Source organism: Rana temporaria, chromosome 3, assembly GCF_905171775.1.
Source record: "Rana temporaria chromosome 3, aRanTem1.1, whole genome shotgun sequence".
Lineage (NCBI taxonomy): Eukaryota > Metazoa > Chordata > Amphibia > Anura > Ranidae > Rana > Rana temporaria.
Genome location: NC_053491.1, coordinates 218,355,804 through 218,378,634, shown reverse-complemented (window position 1 = coordinate 218,378,634; position 22,831 = coordinate 218,355,804).

Genomic DNA, 22,831 nt, shown 5'->3' with positions numbered 1-22,831 from the left:
AGTGCCTGTCTATTGGACCAGATAGGCCTAGGCATGTGTTCTTTATGTGTCCTCACACATGCTACTATTGTAACGGACAGGAACCTTGACTGATTGCAAACATCTTACCACTGGTGGGCAACACCTGTCTGTCCAATGTCCTCTGTTTGGGAATGCCTGTTCTGATCATTCTGGGTTCCTGTACTGTCCAAACAGGCTCTCTCTCTGTCACTTACTTATCACATGACTATAAGTTCTTGTATCCTAGCAATCTGTGGAAGACAGTGTGTGTTCAGAGGTAAATTTCCCTAGAGGAAGACCAGAGTATTCTCCAGTGGGTCCACTATGTCCTACTGTGTAAGCACACATATCTGACTCCCTCCTCTCTTACCATTTGCTTTTCAGTAATTGTAGACAAGGTGTCAGGACCTGGATTTGAACCTGGGACCTCAGCTATGTCTGGCAGTGAACCTTCTCACTGAGCTATCTGGGATGCTGGACAGCTCCCTGTCTGATCTGCTGGACAAACCCATCTGATCCATTGAACAGTCCTGCCTTGTGTCTTGATTGTCTTGAACCTTGAACCCCTTGCTCCTCCCACGAACTTCCTGATATAAGCCATGTCTCTGCACTTCCTCCTTGCCAGAATATTGTGCTATCTCCAGCCTATATCTCGCTCCTGTCTTCCCTGCTGCCGTCCATATTTGCTACTGCTCGTTACCGACCACTTGGCTTGTTATCGACTACGCTTCTGCCTGATCCCAACCTACAAATACTTATTACCGACCCCTTGGCTTGTTATCGACTACGCTTCTGTTTGATCCTCACCTGCTTATCTGCTATTGTACCCCGGCTTTCTCACCTCCTGGTGGGGCAATCCTGAGGACCGCGACCTGGCGCTAACACGCAGCAAAATCCATCTTCACCTTCAGAAGCTCTGGTGAATACCGGTTAGCGCTTAGATTCCGCACCTCAGGTGACCCCGTGTCATCAGCCAGGGTGACCTGTTCTGCTGCTATAGCTACTGGCCTCTGAGCCTGACTCCAGACCGTGACAGAATATTCTGGCCCAAAACATGGAGGCCGTTGTAGCAGCTGCTGTAGCTCCTCTCAGGGTGCAAATCGCTGAGTTGCAGACGTTTGCTGTTAACTACCAGGAAAAATGTTCTGAGTTACAAATTGAAGTGAAAGCACTACAAGAGGAAATCCTTGATATGAATAAACAATTGCGTGACTTTCGTGCTCGAGACACTGCTGCCGTAGATACTAATACACGAATGCCCCTACCACTTAAGTTTAACGGAGACCGCCGCCATTATAGAGGGTTCCTTAATCAATGTCGCATATACTTTCAGATGCAACCTGCTGCATTTACTTCGGACAGGAAAAAGGTGCTGTTTATTATCAACCTCCTGACTGAGGAAGCTTTAGCCTGGGCCTCCCCTTATGTGGAGAAAGATGATGTCGTCCTGGATGATTTCAATTCTTTTGTGACTGCGATGAACCAAGTTTTCGATGATCCTAACCGCTGCACTACTGCTGAGGCAAAATTGCACAATTTACGGCAGGGTAGACGCTCTGTTGCAGAGTACACAACTGAATTTCGACGCTGGATCTCAGATACCAATTGGAATCCAGCAGCACAAAAGAGTCAGTTCCGTCAAGGACTCGCGGAACAAGTAAAAGATGAGCTTGCCAGAGTAGAAAGTCCTGACGACCTTGAGGCTTTTATTAAATTGTGTATTCGAATTGATCAAAGACTTACTGAAAGGAGAAAGGAGAGACTGGGAATCTTAGGCAGTAATGGTGGCATGCGTTTTTCTACTACTCAGTATCCTCCTAAGGTTTCAAGATTTACTCCTGATTCTGACACTCCTGAACCTATGCAGGTGGATGCTCTTAAAAGATCTATTACTACTCAGGAGAAAGAAAGACGACGTTCAGAGAACTTATGTCTTTATTGTGGAGACTCCGGACATTACGCAGTTAATTGTCCCAATAAATTTAAAAGAACAATTGCAGCAACAGATATTACAGTATCTGAACAAATAAACTCAATTTCTCAGTCCGTCTCTCCTTTAATTCAGGAAGCAAATAAGGTTAATTCTTTATTAACTCATTTTGTCATGCCCATTAAGCTAATTTCTGAGGGCCGTGAAATCCCCTGCTCTGCTATGCTGGACTCTGGGGCTGGAGGAAACTTTATGGATATAGAGTTTGCCCACCACAATAACATTCAAGCCATAAATACATCTTCTCCTATTGAGATGGAGACAGTTGATGGTTCACCCTTATCCTCAGGACCTGTTACCCATAAAACCGTTCCTTTGGTAATCCAGTTTGAGGCGGATCATCGTGAGACCATCAGCTTTCAGTTGATCACATCACCCAAATTTCCCATCATTTTGGGCATTCCGTGGTTCTCCACTCACAATCCCTCTATCAACTGGGGAGCACGGACCATAGATTTCACATCCTCCCACTGTAAGGAACACTGTAGGGAATCTTATCAAACAAGTTCTCCGCTGGTCAAGGAATTGCAAGTTGGTGTGGTAACTACCCAGTCATATGACGACTTGCCTCCACAATACCATGCATTCCGGGATGTCTGTGATAAGAAAAATGCAGATCAATTACCTCCTCATCGCCCATACGATTGCCCCATTGAGCTGCTTCCAGGGGCCGAAATACCTTTTGGCCGCCTTTTTAATCTCTCAGAACCTGAATTAAAAGTGCTCAGGGAGTGGCTTGATGAAAATTTAGAAAAGGGTTTTATTAGACACTCAACATCTCCTGCAGGAGCAGCTCTATTCTTTGTTGAAAAGAAAGACTCCACCTTGCGTCCATGCATTGATTACAGGCACATGAATAAGGTCACAATTAAAAACCGTTATCCACTCCCCTTGATCTCGGAAATGTTGGAAAGACTTCGTTCTGCCAAAGTGTTTACAAAACTTGACCTACGGGGGGCATATAACCTGGTCCGTATTCGTTCAGGAGATGAATGGAAAACCGCCTTTAGAACCAGATATGGGCATTTTGAGTCCTTGGTCATGCCTTTTGGTCTCTGCAATGCCCCTGCGACCTTTCAGCACTTCATAAATGATGTTTTTCGAGATCTGTTGGACCAATTTGTCATTGCTTATCTGGATGACATCCTTATCTTTTCTGATAACCTGGAAGAGCACCGCAAGCATGTTTGCGTTGTCTTTGAAAGATTAAGGCAGAATCGACTTTACATCAAATTGGAGAAATGTGAGTTTGAACAAACCCAGATCCAGTTCTTAGGGTATATTATTTCTCCAGATGGTGTGGGCATGGATCCTGAGAAGATTAAAGCAGTGGTAGATTGGCCTGCCCCCGGAAACATTAAGGAAATCCAACGATTTGTCGGGTTTGCCAACTTTTACCGAAAATTTATAAGGAACTTCTCTAAGGTGATAGCTCCAATTACCCAGCTAACAAAGAAAGGGGTGCCCTTTGTGTGGTCATCTAAGGCACAGGCTGCTTTTGGAAAGTTAAAAACTCTTTTTACTTCTGCACCAGTATTGGTACATCCCAATCCTGAATTACCTTTTATAGTGGAAGTGGATGCTTCAAACTCTGCCGTGGGAGCTATCCTCTCCCAACGACATGGTGAAAAGATGCAGCTACATCCTTGTGCTTACTTTTCTCGTGTAATGTCTTCAGCCGAAAGAAATTATGACATTGGGAATAAGGAGTTGCTAGCAATTAAAGAAGCATTTTCTGAATGGAGGCATTTGCTGGAAGGCGCTAAGCATCCTGTAACCGTTCTCACTGATCATAAGAATCTGGAATTCATTCGTTCTGCCAAGAGATTGTCTTCTAGACAAGCACGTTGGTCATTATTCTTTTCCAGGTTCAATTTTATTATCTCATATCGACCTGGGTCAAGGAATGGTAAGGCTGATGCCTTATCACGAATGTTGTCTGGGCCTCTCCAGGAAGACAACTCTGAATACACAGTCCTGCCTCAAAAGAACTTTCTAGGTGTCACAAGTTCTAAAGCATTCTTGAGTCTTCTCAAGGAAGGGTATGAGAATGACCCACTCCTCAAAGATCCTCCTATGAACATCATCCTTGATTACAAGAATGGCTTCTGGACTCAAGCACATCGCCTCTATGTACCTGAAGTTGCTCGGGTTGAAGTCCTCAAGTTGGTTCATGACTCCAAACTTGCTGGACATTTTGGAGTTTCTAAGACGGAGGAACTTTTATCCCGTTCCTTTTGGTGGCCTGGGTACAAAAGAGATGTCAAAAGTTATGTAGCCTCGTGCCTGGTCTGTGCTCGCAATAAGACACCCCGAGCTTCTCCTTTGGGGTTGCTCCAGCCACTCCCTGTCCCATCAAGACCATGGGGATCAATTTCTATGGACTTTGTGGTTGATTTACCCCCCTCTAAAGAAATGACCACTATCTTGGTTGTTATTGACCGCTTCACTAAGATGGCTCACTTCATACCAGTGAAGGGGGTACCCTCTGCAGAACAAACTGCAGAGTTGATGGTTCGAGAAGTCTTTAGACTACATGGAATTCCAGAAGATGTAGTTTCTGACCGAGGAGTACAGTTCACTTCAAAATTTTGGAAAAGCTTTTGCTCAGCTTTAGGAGTAACAATTAATTTATCTTCTGCTTTTCATCCTCAGTCTAATGGTCAGACCGAGAGGACCAATCAAACGTTAGAGCAGTACCTCCGATGTTTTGTTAGTTATCTTCAGGATGACTGGGTGGACTATCTTCCTACAGCGGAGTTTGCTTATAACAATTCTAAACATAGCTCCACCTCTCAGACCCCTTTTTTCCTAAATACCGGGCTTCATCCAGCTTTTATCCCTGATCTCCCTATCTCAACTCCAATTCCTGCTGTTACCAACAGATTAACTGCTTTACAGGAGATCCAGGGAAAATTGATCGAGACTTTGAGGGAAGCTCAGGAAAGTTACAAGAAGGCTGCAGATAGACATCGCAGAGCACTTCCTACCTTTCATGTGGGTGATCAAGTTTGGTTATCTACTAAAAATCTGAAGGTTCATGTTCCATCTGCAAAGTTGGGACAAAAGTTTGTGGGACCTTTCCAGATCTTGGCCCAGATCAACCCAGTTGCCTTTCGCCTAAAACTTCCAGCAAGTATGAAGATTCACCCTGTGTTTCACATTTCGCTACTTAAACCTTTTCACGAAAATACTTTTTCTGAAGAACACTTCCACCCCCTCCACCTGTTGAGGTACAGGGTGAGGAAGAATACGTGGTGGAGAAATTCTTGATTCCAGGATCTATAGGAACAAATTGCAATATCTGGTTCAATGGGAAGGATACGGGACAGAAGAAAATTCTTGGGAGCCTGAGCAGAACGTTCATGCTCCTAGATTAACAAGAGAATTCCACCAGAGGTTCCCTCACAAACCAGGCCCTAAGACGTCCAGTGGACGTCCTGGGAGGAGGGGAGTACTGTCAGGACCTGGATTTGAACCTGGGACCTCAGCTATGTCTGGCAGTGAACCTTCTCACTGAGCTATCTGGGATGCTGGACAGCTCCCTGTCTGATCTGCTGGACAAACCCATCTGATCCATTGAACATTCCTGCCTTGTGTCTTGATTGTCTTGAACCTTGAACCCCTTGCTCCTCCCACGAACTTCCTGATATAAGCCATGTCTCTGCACTTCCTCCTTGCCAGAATATTGTGCTATCTCCAGCCTATATCTCGCTCCTGTCTTCCCTGCTGCCGTCCATATTTGCTACTGCTCGTTACCGACCACTTGGCTTGTTATCGACTACGCTTCTGCCTGATCCCAACCTACAAATACTTATTACCGACCCCTTGGCTTGTTATCGACTACGCTTCTGTTTGATCCTCACCTGCTTATCTGCTATTGTACCCCGGCTTTCTCACCTCCTGGTGGGGCAATCCTGAGGACCGCGACCTGGCGCTAACACGCAGCAAAATCCATCTTCACCTTCAGAAGCTCTGGTGAATACCGGTTAGCGCTTAGATTCCGCACCTCAGGTGACCCCGTGTCATCAGCCAGGGTGACCTGTTCTGCTGCTATAGCTACTGGCCTCTGAGCCTGACTCCAGACCGTGACACAAGGCTCAAAAGATCAGTCGCTAAAATCCTGGATCTCGTTAACTGTTTCCCATTTGATGTGTTATAACATGGAGGTGCAGGGAATCAAAGGAAGTTTACATTGCTTTCCAGCAGGCACATGATCTGAAGTCTCGTACACACGCTCGGTTTTCTCGGCAAGAACCAGCAAGAAAACTGCTGGCAGAGCTTTCTTGCCGAGTAAACCGGGCGTGTGTACGAGGCCATGCTCTCTATTATCTCGTCGAGATTCTTGATAGCCTGTTTTCCCGACGAGAAACCCGAGAGTGTGTATACTTACCTGTCGCCGTGGAAACCTGTGCATGCTCGAAATGACTTTGATGCATGTGCGGTAGCTTCCACGGCATAGGTAGGGTGAAGCAAGATGGCAGTGACGGGATCGAATGTGACGAGCGCATGCTCGTCATACATGATGATGTCACCGCATTCTTGCCTTTCAAGAGAACCGCGGTTCTTTTCAAAGGTCTGTGTGTACACTCGGGCGGCAAGAGATTCTTGCCAAGAATCTTGTCGGGAAAGTTTTTTTCCTGACGATATTCTTGCCCGTGTGTACGAGGCCTGAGAGTAGGCCTGACTCTTGTGTCTGCACTGACTGCATGAGTAGCTTATCTACTATATTAATATTTCCTGACCTTAGACTGTAACACCATTTGATCAGAAGTGAGTGCTGTCTTTTTTTTGATGTATCATATTCCAGACTGAATTGTCTGTTTGTAATTTCATTCCTAATTTGTTAATACAATGCTGATCAAAATGTAGGTGCTTCATAAAACAATAATTGTGATAAGGAAATGTTAGGAGATCCAGGGTAGTAAAGGGCAATATAGCAGGTTGGTACCGTATATCCGGTGGTGCACATCATTTTAAAAAGAATAAAAATATAAAAAGGTTGTCTAGTACATAATGTGGAAAAAAAATTATAAAGCTAATAAAATCAGTGCCTCTGTGTTGGTGGGTAAATACAAATATTTGTCCTGATAACCTTTAATGCTAGTATTAAAATACAACAAATTGTTGGATGTCGCGGAGAAAAAGATGTATATAAACAGCACAATTAGGTTTCAGTGCAACATTATATTTAATATAACATTCCCAAAAAAATCGCCAATGTCTCCTAAATGTTTAGTATCGCATCCTATAACAAATATTTGCATACACATTCATAGACAAGAGCTTATGGCTGAATAAACATGCCAAATAGCCTGGGACACATGCTGATTATCAAATTGTCTGTAAATCCTAAATCGGTGATACCACATGTGTGAGACTTCCACAGCCTGGCCACATACAGAGGCCGAGTACAGCCGAGTATGGCCGAGCAGAGTATGGCTGGGTATCACGAGTATGGCGGGGTATTGCAGAGTATGAAAATAAAATGGAAATAAATGTGTAGCGCTAGACAATGATGATCATAACGAAAAGCATTGAAAAATTATTGAATATAAACACGTATATCGTGAGCAATGAACACAATGGTACAAATTTTTAAATGTGCATCAATTAAATATCATCGGACAGAATAATATATAAAAAAAATTATTTATAAAAAATAAAGTCCATAAATGTTTGAAGATTCACCAAGTGAATGTGAATGATATCAAAACATCAAGTGAGTGACTTCTTCCATTTGCAATATTCCTACCACCGGTAAAGTGTGCAGGCTTACCAGACCAAGTGGACTTAAGGGGACATATGTTACCAAAAGTCAAAAAAGGCTTTGTAAAGACTACCAACATCAACGATCAATGGACGGATCGAGAAGTAACGGATCTTCAGAGCCTCTGCTGGACCAATGGATGGAATATGACCAGACTTTTAAACTGGAAATGGAGTCACCGGGCTGGTTTCTCGAGGGGTGTCAGTGGTGTGAAGAAAAGGGAAAGAAAGGTGGCCACATAGTGTAATCTTGTTTTGAGTATAAAAAGATTTATTGCAGCTATCACATTTCCATTTAGCTGGAATGTTACACGCTTGTATACAAGTGGTTATACTCAAAACAAGATTACGCTATGTGGCCACCTTTCTTTCCCTTTTCTTCACACCACTGACACTGAGCTCATCTCCCCTCCCCCTTACTTGTAGTGCTGCATTCTATTCAAAACACAGCAAATCTTGGTTCTCCTCAGCTGGTGCTGATGACACATCATGCTCATCCTTCGACATACCCCTCAGCAAATTTGTGTGTTTGATCCTGCAGCCTCCTGGGAGATGGGATCTTAGTATCCCAGGAGGCTGCAGGAACAGAGATACAGCATTCTAGGTCTAGGTAGGGCCAAAGAAAAACAATGAGTATATAGGTAAACAGAAAAAAAAAGCAAACGAAAATTGCGTGCACTGTAATCACAGAGTCCTTTGGATTTGGCTGATCACAGAACAGGGTAAAGGGCTAATTAAAGCGGGTCCTTTACCACGTGATTAGCTGTCAGCCAATGACAGCTGATCAGGAAGTAAACAGTTTTTTTTCTCCTCACAATCAGCATAAGGAGAAAAGAATAAAGCTGATAACCGACTTCTGTTATAGGGACATTGGTACCAATCTGTGCCACCTATCAGTGCCCACAAGTGCTGTTAATCAGTGCCCACAAGTGCCATCTATCAGTGCTCACCAGTGCCACCTTTAAGTCCTGTCAATCAGTGCCAATCAGTGCCTCATCATCAGTGTCACCTACCAGGGCCTATCAGTGCCCATCAGTGCCACCTATCAGTGCTCATCAGTGCTGCCTATCAGTGCTCATCAGTGCCACCTATCAGTGCCACCTCTCAGTTCCCTTCAGTGCCCCTTATTAGTGCCACCTTTCAGTGCCTCCTCATCAGTGCCCATCAGTGCAGCCTCATCATTGCCGCCTCATCAGTGCAGCCTATCAGTGCCCATCACTGTAGCTTCATCAACGCACATCAGTGAAGGAGAAAAATTACCAAAAATTTCATAACAAACTATGAAAACAAAATCAGAATTTTCTTGTTTCTTTAGCAAAAATAAAAAAAAACAGTGGTGATTAAATACCACCAAAAGAAAGCTTCATTGGCGTGAAAAAAATATATATAAAAATGTGTGTTTGGGTATAGTGTTGCATGACCACGCAATTGTAATTCAAAGTGCAACAGCGCTTTAAGCTGAAAATTGGCCTGGGCAGGAGGGGGATATAAGTGTCAAGTAGGTGTTAAGTAATTAAACAGAGCTAAGCCTTTGGGAGTTTGGTTCTGCTTTAATTAAGAGCAGTCCCTGTGTCTGTTTCAATTTCACTCTGAAATTGTAACGTGCCTCTATTTCCTCAGTGAAAGGCCCACTTACACCGCTCTCTGATAACCCAGATTTTCAACCGGGACTCGGTACACGGATACTCTGTCATCCTCCTACTAACAGGACACTCAAAGCAGGAGATTGCTTCCAGGGGGGGACGTTCATGGAATACCGGACACTTAAACAGGTCAATGACTTACCTACCTTGCGGTTCTGGACGTATCTACAAATACGTAGCTAGGCTAGTGACAAGATGAACAAAATACATTTCACCAGACAATTGACTGACTAAGGCCGGGTATTCACGAGCAAACATGTACGGTGAAACCGGTCCGTCGGACCGTTTTCACCGTACATGCCTGCCAGAGGGCTTCTGTACGATGGTTGTACTAACCATCGTACAGAAGTCCGCGCGTAAACACTACGCGGGGCGTGTCCGCGTCGTCGCCGCGGCGATGACGCGGCGACGTGGGCGGGCCTGCCATTTAAAGGCTTCCACGCATGCGTCAAAGTCATTTCGACGCATGCGAGGGACGGCGGGCGCTCGGACATGTACGGTAGGTCTGTACTGACGACCGTACATGTCCGAGCGGGCAGGATTCCAGCGGACGGTTTTAAAACACGTCCAGGAATATTTGCCCGCTGGGTAAAGGCCCGGCTGGCAAATGTTTGCTGGAATTCAGCCCGCTCGCGCCTACACACGACCGAACATGTATGCTGAAACTGGCCCGCGGACCAGTTTCAGCATACATGTTTGGTCGTGTGTACGGGGCCTTAGAGGAGGTCTGTGCTAAAGGTGGTCTCCTGCAAAGAACGACGTCTGTCATTTATAAGTGGTTGCAAGTACCTTCCACCACAACAGAAGATAGATTCCAAAAAGGCTGGTCCAAAGCACTGGGGAAGACCATATCAGAGAAACAATGGCGGAATGCTTGTGTTCTGGCACACAAATGTTCTATTAGCACAAAAATACAGGAAACTTCCTATAAGTTGCTCACGGATTGGTATGTTACACCAGCTAAGTTGAATTCCTGGTATGCTCAGACGTCTAGTGTTTGTTGGAGATGTGGAGAGGGAGTGGGCACGCTGATACACATTTGGTGGCATTGCCCTCACCTGGCCAGCTTTTGGCAACAGGTCAAGGACCTAATTAAACAAATCACAGAGACCAGCCTGGTACTGGACGCTGCGTGCTGCCTGCTCCACATCTCCTCTTTTTCATTGAAATGGTATAAAAACTCGCTGACGAAGCATATGCTGAATGCCGCTAAGGCCCTGATCCCAACCCTCTGGATGACTCCAAGGGTCCCCACTGTTACACAATGGCTAGAAAAGATATCTGAGGTTTGTGAGATGGAGGACACTCTTGCACAGGCCTTGGACAGCGTAGACAGATTCCACAAGACCTGGTCGCCCTGGTTTGAATTTCGCTTCTCTGAGGCCTATGAGACACTCCTGGGTACTTGTTGAATAGCCGAGTGCTGCTTAACCGAGACACGGTTGAGTTCTGGGATAGTAGACTGACATGGCCAGTTTCTGCTCTTCACCTTATATCCTTTCCCCCACTTCTTTCATTTCTGACCCCCTTTCCCACCCCCTCCCCTGCTCTGCCTTTCCTGCTTAGCAGGACTGTTAAACTTCACCCAATGGTATGGTAATAGAGAGTACACGCCAGAAGCTAAAGACGACTTTGTCGCACTATAGCATCATATGACTTTGCAATGATGATGTTTAGCCTATAGTTTACACAAGATGTTATATAATCAGTCATTTGAAGAACGGGTTCCATATCGGGAATGGTTAAGTTTAGCTTTAATTTATGCCGAGGAACGTGATTCTTATTATTCACTGAAATAGTCTCGGTTGTCAACTTTGGATGTATATGACTTCTGTGTACGATTGTCATTATCATACTGTATTGTTATGTCTTTTGCACTTCTATTTTGTTCTTTACCGGAACACTAATAAACTTTGGAATGTTAAAAAAAAAAGAAATTGTAACGTGGGTGGCATAGAGATACCTAAAAGTGCCACTAAATGCAAAACTTTTTTCATTTCGGATGAAGTAAGGGAGGTTTATAACCCCTGTCAATGTTTTTTTATTTTTTTATCATCTGTGTCCCATTGGGGAGATTTCCCTTCACATCCTGTTCCATAGCCAAAACAGGAAGTGAGAAGAAATCCCTGCAAACTGACAGAATCCCTGTGTCACCAGAACTAGTGTCATCATTGGAAGATTTCCCCTGTAGTGTTCTGATGTCAACCCAAAATTTGGGATTTTCTTTTACTTTCAATGATAACAATAAGCAGGACAAATAGAGAGGGTAAATCTCTCTAACGGGGATACATACAGCAATGAATAAAGAAAAGATGCTCTAATCCCTCTCCACTCTATCCAATACTATAAAAAAGTTCTGCCTTTAGTTACACTTGAAGTAGATCTATTTGCTTAGTTAATGTCACACAGGTCACAAACGTCACTACACTGGCGCAGGTACTTTTTTTTATTTTCCCCCATTGTTTTTAACAGTACCACAAAGAGGAAATCAATGGAGATATTTTAATTATTATCATTAACAATATAATAACCTGTCTTACTTGTTTGTGACATGATAACTGAGTCATAGCAAGAAATTCCCTATTATTTTTGATTTAATTATGCTTCTCTGGGATGAAGATATGTTTGAGTGAGAATATAGATTTTCTTGTGAATATTGCATTTTTTCATCCCTAAATCAGTTTTTCACTATGTTCGACACTGTAAATTCCTTTCAAATGAAAGCAGAATGATGGCCTAACAATTAAAAAGAGGAGATTATATGGCCGCACAGTGGCTAAGTGGTGGGCAGCAAGGTGGCAGTAAGTTGTTGGCACTTACGCCTAGCAGCACTAGGGTTCGAATCCCAAGTATGACACTACCTGCCTGGAGTTTGCATGGAGTGTGCATGTGTGGGTTTCCTCTGGGTACTCCGGTTTCCTCCCACATTCCAAAGACATGCTAGTAGGTTAATTGAATACTGTCTAAATTGGCCCTAGTATATTAATGAATGTGAGATAGGGACCTTACATTGTAAGATCCTTGAGGGCAGGGACTGATGTAAATTTTATATATATGTGAAGCGCTTCGTAAATTGATGGCGCTATATAAATACCTATAATAAATACATATATTAACAAAATACAAGTAAGTATCTGCACTTACAGTTTTTTAGTCCCCCCTGCAAAGTCCCACAAATACCTGTCAGTGAAATCCACCTAATGCAGCTCCCTGTGATGGTGTGACAACAATGCTGCACTGCTCCTGAATTCAGGGAAGAGATGCCATTCTCATGTAGGCTGTGCCTGCTTGCACTAAAGTGGGATGAAGAAAAATTGCAGGAGGCATACGGTTATCAGCATTGTTACTGCTGAATCACAAGCCTATAGTTCACCAATCAGTACCTGGCCACACCAAGCCCTGCCCACTTCTTTCTGATAGCACCGCCTCTGTTGCTGTAATCCTCCCACTGTGAGCTGCAGTGTCTGGGAAGGGGAGCAGTTGAGAAACAAATGAAAGAGGATTTGGCTCAGTCAGAGAAGGAAAGGACGTTTATTTATGACGCTTGTGCATCAGCTAGTAACTGAATGTAGGAATTTAGAACGTTTTACGGGAATCTTACGTTTTTTTTTTTTTTTAATCCATTGCTAAGATTCTTACCTGGAGATCCTGCAAGTAATAGCACTTCCTGCTGTAGGGTGACAATGCTAAGCTATTACCTCTCAATTAGTAACAATCTGTTTTGTGCACTCCTTTAGTTGCCTGTTGGCCTGCCTATCAGGACCTTATGAGGTATGCACACCTACCATTTCATAAAACAAACCATTCAGTTTATAATAGAAATGAAAGGCAAAACATTTGCCTATAGATATAAAAAAACATTATAAATACCCTTTTTCCCCCTTTTTTTTATAAGTGATCACATTCCCTCTCTTCCTTCTGTTCTTAGCTGCATAGGAGCTAAGAGGGAGGAGAAGCAACAGTACACTGAGATCCCCAGTGATTGACTGTGCAGGGGAGGTGTGTCAAGACAAGTCTGATCATTGGAGGAGAGCACACTAAGTTTCCAGCACAGCCAACTGACCACAGTGTGCACTCTGACGGTGTAGGGGGACTGGCAGAAACACCAGAGACTTCACACAAAGGAAGCAATACAAAGAAAACAGCAGATTTTCTCATACAAGCACGTGGTACAGCAGGCACATTTCAGGAATATGAAAAGTTGGGGTAACAAACACTTTAACCACTGCAATTCCAAATATTCTACATCCCATCACTAGTGTAAGCTTTTCAGTTATTTCTTATCATTTTTATCCTACTGTTTTTACTAAGGGTGGGCCATTAATGTATATTTCTGTGGTGGTCCTCAGGTACCCCAGTCTGATACTAAATTATTTAATTCAATATACAAAGATTACTGTTTTAGAGCAAGAAGAAGATGCCTATTTCCTTCTTTTGAAACAATCTATTATTCCAATACGGGAGCATATAGAGAATCTCACTTATTCTAGTTTTTAAATAAATTTATATAATCATAAAGGCAGTCTTGGGACTGGAGGCGCAGATGTTCTTGAAATCCAATAAACAGACCCCAACGCTTTTGCTTATCCAAAAGATTTGTAATAAGGGCCAACAACTCCAGGGGGTGCAGGGATTCACGGAATACAGCCCGATTTGGGATAATAGGTCATATGTGGAGCTGGTCAAGTTGCAGCAGGGGCCCAGGTGGCGTGCCCATGGTGTACCTCTGCTATCCCACATATTTGCTAACGGTAGGCTGCTAACCTTCCCTGATTTGCGAGCCAAGTTTGGCCTGCCAGATAACATGCACTACTACTACCTTCAGCTTCGACATGCGGTTGCTGCACAGGGAGACGCGGTGGAATGGGTTCAGTCACCCGCCCCTGTGTTTCATGTGTTGCACACCAGCACTGAGACTAAAGGGTTCATCTCGCAATACTATCAAATGCTGCTGTCAAAATACCTGTGAGCATTTCCCTGTAAGGCGGAGTCCTTGTAAGAGAGGGACCTTGGTCAACTGACGGGGGATCAGTGGGAGGAAGCCATGCAATCTGTAACCATATGCTCTCTGAATGTTGCGCAGAAAGTGTCCCAGCTATACATCTTGTTGAGAGTCCATTACAATGTAGAATATGGAAAAGACTGTGCTAGAACCCAAACATAGAAAAAGAGCGGCTGGCACTCAAACAAAGTAAAACAAAAGTGTAGATAATTAGTGCAGCGCTAATATATAGAAAAAATGCACACTGAAATGCAATCGTAAGTAATAAACAAATGTGTGAACATGTGAATCCTTGTCAAAATGGTTCAGAGAAGCTCAAAGGCTTCAAAATAAGGAAATAGTCTGTGTGAAGACTAAACAAACTGAAGAAATTCTTCCCATAGGACAACTCAGGTAGGAAAACAACTTGTCTGCAGTTAATCTCCAAACTCTTCAAACATAAATAGGTAAAATACCCTTACCAAATGGGGTGGACTCATCTGTTGTACAACAGTGGGTCATATAGGCTTGTGATCCCAATGGGTCTGGATCGGGGAGAAGATAGTCCAAGAGGGTCTCGAAAACCCGGATAAGTCCTGGATAGGAACAATGGTCCAATCAGCTGGAATGTAGACTTGACTCTCTTCAATCAGCAGATGGATGACAGATGATTCCGTACAAGCTTTTTGTTGCTGTTCTGAACAAACTTTTGATCACGTCCTGAGAGTCCATTACACCCCGACAAAACTCCATAAGATGGGTAGGTTGCCGGAACCCTTGTGTTGCCGCTGCCGACAGCACAACGGAGACCTCATTCATCTCCTGTGGAGGTGCCCGAAGCTTTACAGGTATTGGAGTAAGGTAGTGGTGTGTTTCAAACGATGATTCCTGTGGATCATCTGCGTTGCTTGCTGGGGGTCCTGGAGGATGTGATTCCTGAGGAAATGACCAGGATCACAGTCTCTAGAGCCCTATTTCAGGCCAGAAATCCTATATTGATGGGATGGAAATCAATCTTACCACCTACCACCACCTCATGGGTAGCACACATAGGAAATGCTCTCATTATGGAAAAGTATATATACCAACATAGAGGTAGCCCGGGCAGGTTTGAACGAATTTGGTCCCAATGGCTGGATACTCCCGGTTTGAGCCCCAGGGAGCTAGTGTTGTCCAGAATTTTACAATGTCTATAACAGTAATCTACACACGTATGCTGAACTTAGAAATGCAATATTGTGGTGCTACACCTAGGTGTTCATCTGGTGTTTGTCAGCAGAGGGAAACCTCTGCAAGTTTTTGTACAATGGAAACTGTTGTGATTTGCCTTATGTTCAATAAAAAACCTTTTTGATTAAAAAAAAAAAATAATGGTAGTCTACCCAACAAATGATAAAGCTCCAAATAAGGTATACAACAATATTTCTGATGCCGCGTACACACGATCGGTCCATCCGATGAGAACGGACCGATGGACTGTTTTCATCTGTTTGACCGATCGTGTGTACGCGGCATGAGACTTGTTGATGAAAATTGTATTAACAAAAACCTTTATCGTGTGCTCACAGCAACCAGTTAGCTTCTATGCAATGGAGAAATTAAAATGAGTTATTGATTCTTACTGGTTGCTATAGCCAACTGAAACCTTTTTTCATTTTAATATATACGCCTGTTTGTCATCTTTTCTGCTCAGATACATTAATGATAGAATAGATGGTATAAGCAAAATGCTTCTAGTTCTGGTGCTACAGCATTAACAATTCACAGGGCACACGTATGCTTTCCTGACGACATGCTTCAAAGATCAGTTATGTTGCAATAGCTCATCCAATAAATTTGCAAAAACTTGGAAAACGAAAAAAAAGTTTATTTCTGACCTTTTGCTGCTATTACTTCTCTTTGACCTGCTCAAATAGGCTGCTAAATACTGCTTCAGGTAAAATGTATGTGGGGGTTAACAAACATGCAACTACAGTTTACAGTAAGAACTATTTTTTATGCTTACTGATTTGAATCAAAATTGATAGTTATTTTATAATATTACTACCGCTTTAAGCACAAAGAAGGCTGCACAATGTGTCAAGTAAAAAACAAATAGCTATATGAAAATTTAATCTTAATATGTTTTAATCCTCAAAAAAAAAATATATATATATATATACAGCCACATTATAAAAAAAAAGTTAAATAAATATTTAAATATGTAATATACTAACTAGAAGTAATATGCAAGTAAACATATTAAGACAAACAAAATGCCACCTTACCTGCTTTGTAGAGACTCAGGCTCTTAACTTTATTCTGATCCGCTAACACAACCTTCCCTTTCTTCACCGAATTACCCATTGTGTAGCTTAGAAAGCATCATGTGCACAGTCCCAGACTGAGGACAAGGTCTGTTGCCTGTCATCTATTATCATCACCTGTTTGTTGACCTTAGATACTAAAACAAGAGAAAAAAAAAGACAATGGCTGTTCTTGTTCGTCCTTCTGCAGTCACCAATCAAACCTTTGTACCTGGCAGTATGTCACCTGTATTATCATTGTATTCTAGGAATAGAAGAAAATGTGCATGTGGTCTGAATGGAGAATGTGTGTTATTAGTGTATTTGTAGATGCAACATGGGATATATAAGGCAACAAATCTCCCTTTGAGGATTGCTTTTATTGTTTAGTTTTGTTACATGTATCGGGGATTGGGATTTGGTCCCTTGATACAAATTAAAAAGAGCTGTCATTGCCTGTATAGTTCATGATCTGCTTTTATCCCCTACCCTACTCGATGTTGTATACTGGTAAACATTGACCTCTGCTGGCATGTGCTGATCATTGCAATAATGGAAACCGGTGCAGAGGAATATGTAGGCTTCCACTGATGTCATCATTCTAGCCTTTGACTACAGTGTTTTCTAAATCATTGAACAGTGGGGATGAGGTTCAGGTTTGCAGCTACCATGAGTGTTAGGTAAATCCTGCAGGTTTGAGATTAGCGGTTCCAGCAAATTTATTTGTAGATTTTCGTAACCATATTGCACTGCATGACTTTAACATATGGCCAGCAGGTTTAGAAGGGCCAACAGAGGGCTTTTGATTCAAACAATCCTCTCATCTCACCTTTTTTTGTTGGTATAATTGGGGGCTTTTTCTTTTCTTTCTTTCTTTTTTTGCTGCAAGGCAAAGATGGACTTTTATTCCAGTGATATTTTAGGATTAAAATTTCTGGGGTTTTTGTGGGTGTTTAAATATTTATTTGATGTTCATAGGGCATTTTTAAAGGTTTTAGGTGCTCAAGCACAGCAGTCACTTGTTACTGACCATTTGATCTTGAAGCTACCCTTTGTTCGCAGCATGTTGCCGCATCATTTGAAAGAAAATGATGCAAGAACAATGTGCTCCTAAATCTCCTGAGTCCTGACATTATAAAACTCACATTCACTGCACCTCCTAATATCCATAGATAAATTAAAATTAGTGCGAAAATGGAATTCACTATAGAGGTCGGAAAAGAATACTCACAAAATCAAATTCACTATAGGTCACAGACAACAGAGACCGTCCAAATCATTAGTCGTGCTAGAAACATGGGAATTGCACATGGAAATAATGGGCCAAATCCACAAAGATCCGGCGTAACGTAAATTTTTCCATTTAAGTTACACTGCCTTAAAATTTCTACCTAAGTGCCCGATCCAGAAAGCACTTACCTAGAAATTTTCGGCTGTGTAACTTAAATTCCGCCGGCGCAAGGCGTTCCTCTTCAAATGGGGGCGATTCCCATTTAAATTAGGCGAGCTCCCACGCCGGCCGTACTGCGCATCGTCATGATGTCATTTTCCCGACGTGCATAGTGCGAAATTATGTTACGCCAAGCTTTGTGGATCGCGACGGGTCAATAAAGTTGCGTCGGGAAAAAAAAAAGATACGGCGGGAAAAAAAATTTAAAACAAAAAAAAAAACGCGTCGCTGGACAGAAGGGTCTGCTTTTACAAGGTGTAAACAGTTTACACTTTGTAAAAGCAGCCCTAATTTTACACATGGGAAAAGTGATTGTCACCGGCGCAAAAATAAGTTCTAAATAATACTATATTGACCTGCTGCAGTGCTGTATAAACCTTCTATGAGGTTTAGGTGAAAAAATTAAAAAGGTGTTGGTACTGCGCTGGTATAATAATGTGATATCAAAAAAAAAAAAAAAAAATTTTAGAATTTTTTTTTTTTTTTTAGTTTACCCCAAAAAAAAATGTTTTCTATTTGACCCCTATAGTGATATAGTGCTAGATCCAGTACAGTGATGTACGTGATGGGTCACTATAGAAACAGCTCTTGTGAACATATGTACTAGGGTGATGCTATGTGCATATGCTGTGCCATCAAAAATAAATAAATAAATAAATAAATATGGCTACCCCAAATGATGTGCTTGTGAAACAATATTTCCAAAGTGCTATAAGTGAGTCTATAAACTATTATGAATATACATGCACAAGTGTGCGAACATATAAACAATGAATAATATTATTAATATATAAAAATAATAATAAGGTGCGTTGGTGCCAAAAATTAGTTTTTCACAATTCATGTGCATTCATGCTGCAACACGCCAGTTCACAAATTCCAGTCCAAACAGAAAGTGTTGCTGAGTTTAAATCCTGGTGCTAGATTTCATGCATACAGGGTGCTGTCACTTCTTCCACCCGACAAAGATAAGTGCTACCACCACCAACTGCTGAAATGCAAACTCACCAGACCCCAGCTGGTAATGTGCCTCAAAAACTTATTCCGTTAGGCCTCGTACACACGACAGAGATTCTCGGCAGAATTCGCCGAGAAACTCGGTCAAAACCCGGATTCTGCCGAGAATCTCTGTCGTCTGTACAGTTTTGGCTCGATGGAGCCGCCGAGGAGCTCGACGAGAAAATAGAGAACATGTTCTCTATTTTCTCGTTGGCCGCGTTGTTCTATAGGAGAAGGCGGCCCGCCGAGCTCTTCGGCGGCTTCATCCCAAAACGAGACGAGGAACTCGACGTGCCAAGCACGTCGAGTTTCTCTGTCGTGTGTACGAGGCCTTAAAGTTGGTGAGTCCTCTCAGGATGTTCCTCAATGCCTCAAAGAAACCAAGGGGCTCATCATGGTGAAATACGTTTAAAAATATATTTATTTAAAATTCATAATAAAAAACTACTCACAAGAGAGGTGCTTTAAAACCAGCACCTGGTGTCTTTGGCAGTGTCAGGCCCCATACACACGAGAGGATTTATCCGCGGATACGGTCCAGCGGACCGTATCCGCGGATAAACCCTCTCGAGGATTTCAGCAGATTTCTATGCGATGGCGTGTACACACCATCGCATTGAAATCCGCGCCGAAATCCTCTGGCGATGACGTGTCGCGCCGTCGCCGCGATTATGACGCGGCGACGGGCGCGACGCTGTCATATAAGGAATTCCACGCATGCGTCAAATCATTACGACGCGTGTGGGGAATCCCTTTGGACGGATGGATCCGGTGAGTCTGTACAGACGAGCGGATCCATCCGTGGCAGTGGCGGAACTACCGCCATAGCGACCCACGCGGGCGCTATGGGGCCCGCAGCTGAGTGGGGCCCGGTGAGGATGAAGAGCCCCGCCATGTCGTTCCGCCCGCTCCACTCCCCCTGCATTTATGTGTGACATAAATAATTATTTGTGATCCTTGCCGCCGCGCAGTCCTGTGGAGGAAGAGGAGGCGGCGCTGGGAGGTTGTCACAACCTCGATCATCCAATTGTTTGGTCAGTAGGTGGTGTGCTCCTCCCCTGGCTCCTCCCCTTCTCCCGCGCTCTGCGAATCTCCTAACAGCTGTACCATGTGCAGAGCGCGGGTAATGCGGAGGAGCTCATTGACCTCACCCAGGATGGACGTTGGCCATAGTGAAGAAGGCAGACCTGCCACTGTGATGCTGTAATGCCACCTGCCAGAGCAGCGCGATCATCGGCGAGGTACTGTGCATGATGGTCCGCTGCCTGACACTGCTTGTGATGACCTCACACACAGCCCTACCCCTGTCATCTCCATCCTCCCCGTCACCTCCCTACCGCCCACCCCTGTCATCTCCATCCTCCCCGTCACCTCCCTACCGCCCACCCCTGTCATCTCCATCCTCCCCGTCACCTTCCTACCGCCCACCCCTGTCATCTCCATCCTCCCCGTCACCTTCCTACCGCCCACCCCTGTCATCTCATCCTCCCGTCACCTCCTACCGCCACCTGTCACCTCGCCCCCTACCCCCGTCACCTTCCTACCGCCCACCCCGTCATCTCCATCCTCCCCGTCACCTTCCTACCGCCCACCCCTGTCATCTCCATCCTCCCCGTCACCTCCCTACCGCCCACCCCTGTCATCTCCATCCTCCCCGTCACCTCCCTACCACCCACCCCTGTCATCTCCATCCTCCCCGTCACCTCCCTACCGCCCACCCCTGTCATCTCCATCCTCCCCGTCCGCAATGTGTGGCAGATGATGTGGCAAGTGACAATCTGCTACGTGTGGCAGGTGACGTTGTGGCAAGTGACAATCCTCAATGTCTGACATTGTGGCAAGTAACAATCTACAATGTGTGGCAGGTGACACCCTGCATCTGGTGACGCGGCAAATGACAATCCGCATCTGAAGGCAGGTGACGGCGATCTGTGCTATTAAAATGCACTGATTAATGTGTAAATATCACTGTCAGGGAAGGGATTAAATGTGTTCCCTGGGAGGTGTTTCTAACTGGGGGGGGGGGACTGACTGGAGGAGGAGAGAGATCTCTGTTCCTAATCACTAGGATAGAGCCATGACAGGTCCTCTTTATACTCCTACATACATGTATAGAGCCATGATAGGTCCTCTTTATACTCCTTTATACATGTATAGAGCCATGATAGGTCCTCTTTAGTTATAATGATATCAAATAAAATCAAATGAAGGATGTGGGGCCTTTTGGTGGGCGTGATTTTTTTTCTGGGGGGGGGGGGGGGCCCATACAACATTTTGCTATGGGGCCCTGTGATTTCTAGTTACGCCCCTGATCCGTGGGATCCGATTCCAGCAGATAGATATGCTGTGCATGTCGACAAATATTTATCTGCTGGAATTCGGAAATATCCGCGGATAAATATCCGCCGGAGTGTACACACCATAGAATCTATCCGCTGAAACCCATTCGATGGGATTTATCTGCGGATAGATTCTATCGTGTGTATGGGGCCTCAGTCTTTTAGACAGCCGCTGACCAGCTTATCGTACGGGTGCGTTCCTGGCTCCTGCTGTACCTGTGGTCTCACTGGTTAAAATTACACTCCCCCTTGCGCTGTCCACATAGCTTCTTACGCGTTTCGCAGTTTTGCGTCTTCAGAAAAGCTGGTGGATGATTTTGCTGTCACTGTATTTATCCCCTCTGTCAAATTGCACTTACTGGCCAAACAGGAAGTGGCTGCGCCGCCATCTTTACTATACCGGAAGTGGCCCGGTGGCCATCTTAACTCCTGTATACTGGCCAAACAGGAAGTGGCTGCGCCGCCATTTTAACTATACCGGAAGTGGCCCGGCGGCCATCTTAACTCCTGTATACTGGCCGTGTATTACCTCTATTGCTAAGTGTGTTTCCCCGGGACAAATTATGTGTTTATTGGTGCAGCTGCTAAGCGCCATACTGCCCCAAATCCTCACTATTTTTGGCGTCATAACGCTGCTGGTATCCCTGGTTTTCCTCCCCTACGTTCCCTGTAGCCCGGAAGACGCAAAACTGCGAAACGCGTAAGAAGCTATGTGGACAGCGCAAGGGGGAGTGTAATTTTAACCAGTGAGACCACAGGTACAGCAGGAGCCAGGAACGCACCCGTACGATAAGCTGGTCAGCGGCTGTCTAAAAGACTGACACTGCCAAAGACACCAGGTGCTGGTTTTAAAGCACCTCTCTTGTGAGTAGTTTTTTATTATGAATTTTAAATAAATATATTTTTAAACGTATTTCACCATGATGAGCCCCTTGGTTTCTTTGAGGCATTGAGGAACATCCTGAGAGGACTCACCAACTTTAACGGAATACGTTTTTGAGGCACATTACCAGCTGGGGTCTGGTGAGTTTGCATTTCAGCAGTTGGTGGTGGTAGCACTTATCTTTGTCGGGTGGAAGAAGTGACAGCACCCTGTATGCATGAAATATAGCACCAGGATTTAAACTCAGCAACACTTTCTGTTTGGACTGGAATTTGTGAACTGGCGTGTTGCAGCATGAATGCACATGAATTGTGAAAAACGAATTTTTGGCACCAACGCACCTTATTATTATTTTTATATATTAATAATATTATTCATTATTTATATGTTCGCACACTTGTGCATGTATATTCATAATAGTTTATAGACTCACTTATAGCACTTTGGAAATATTGTTTCACAAGCACATCATTTGGGGTAGCCATATTTATT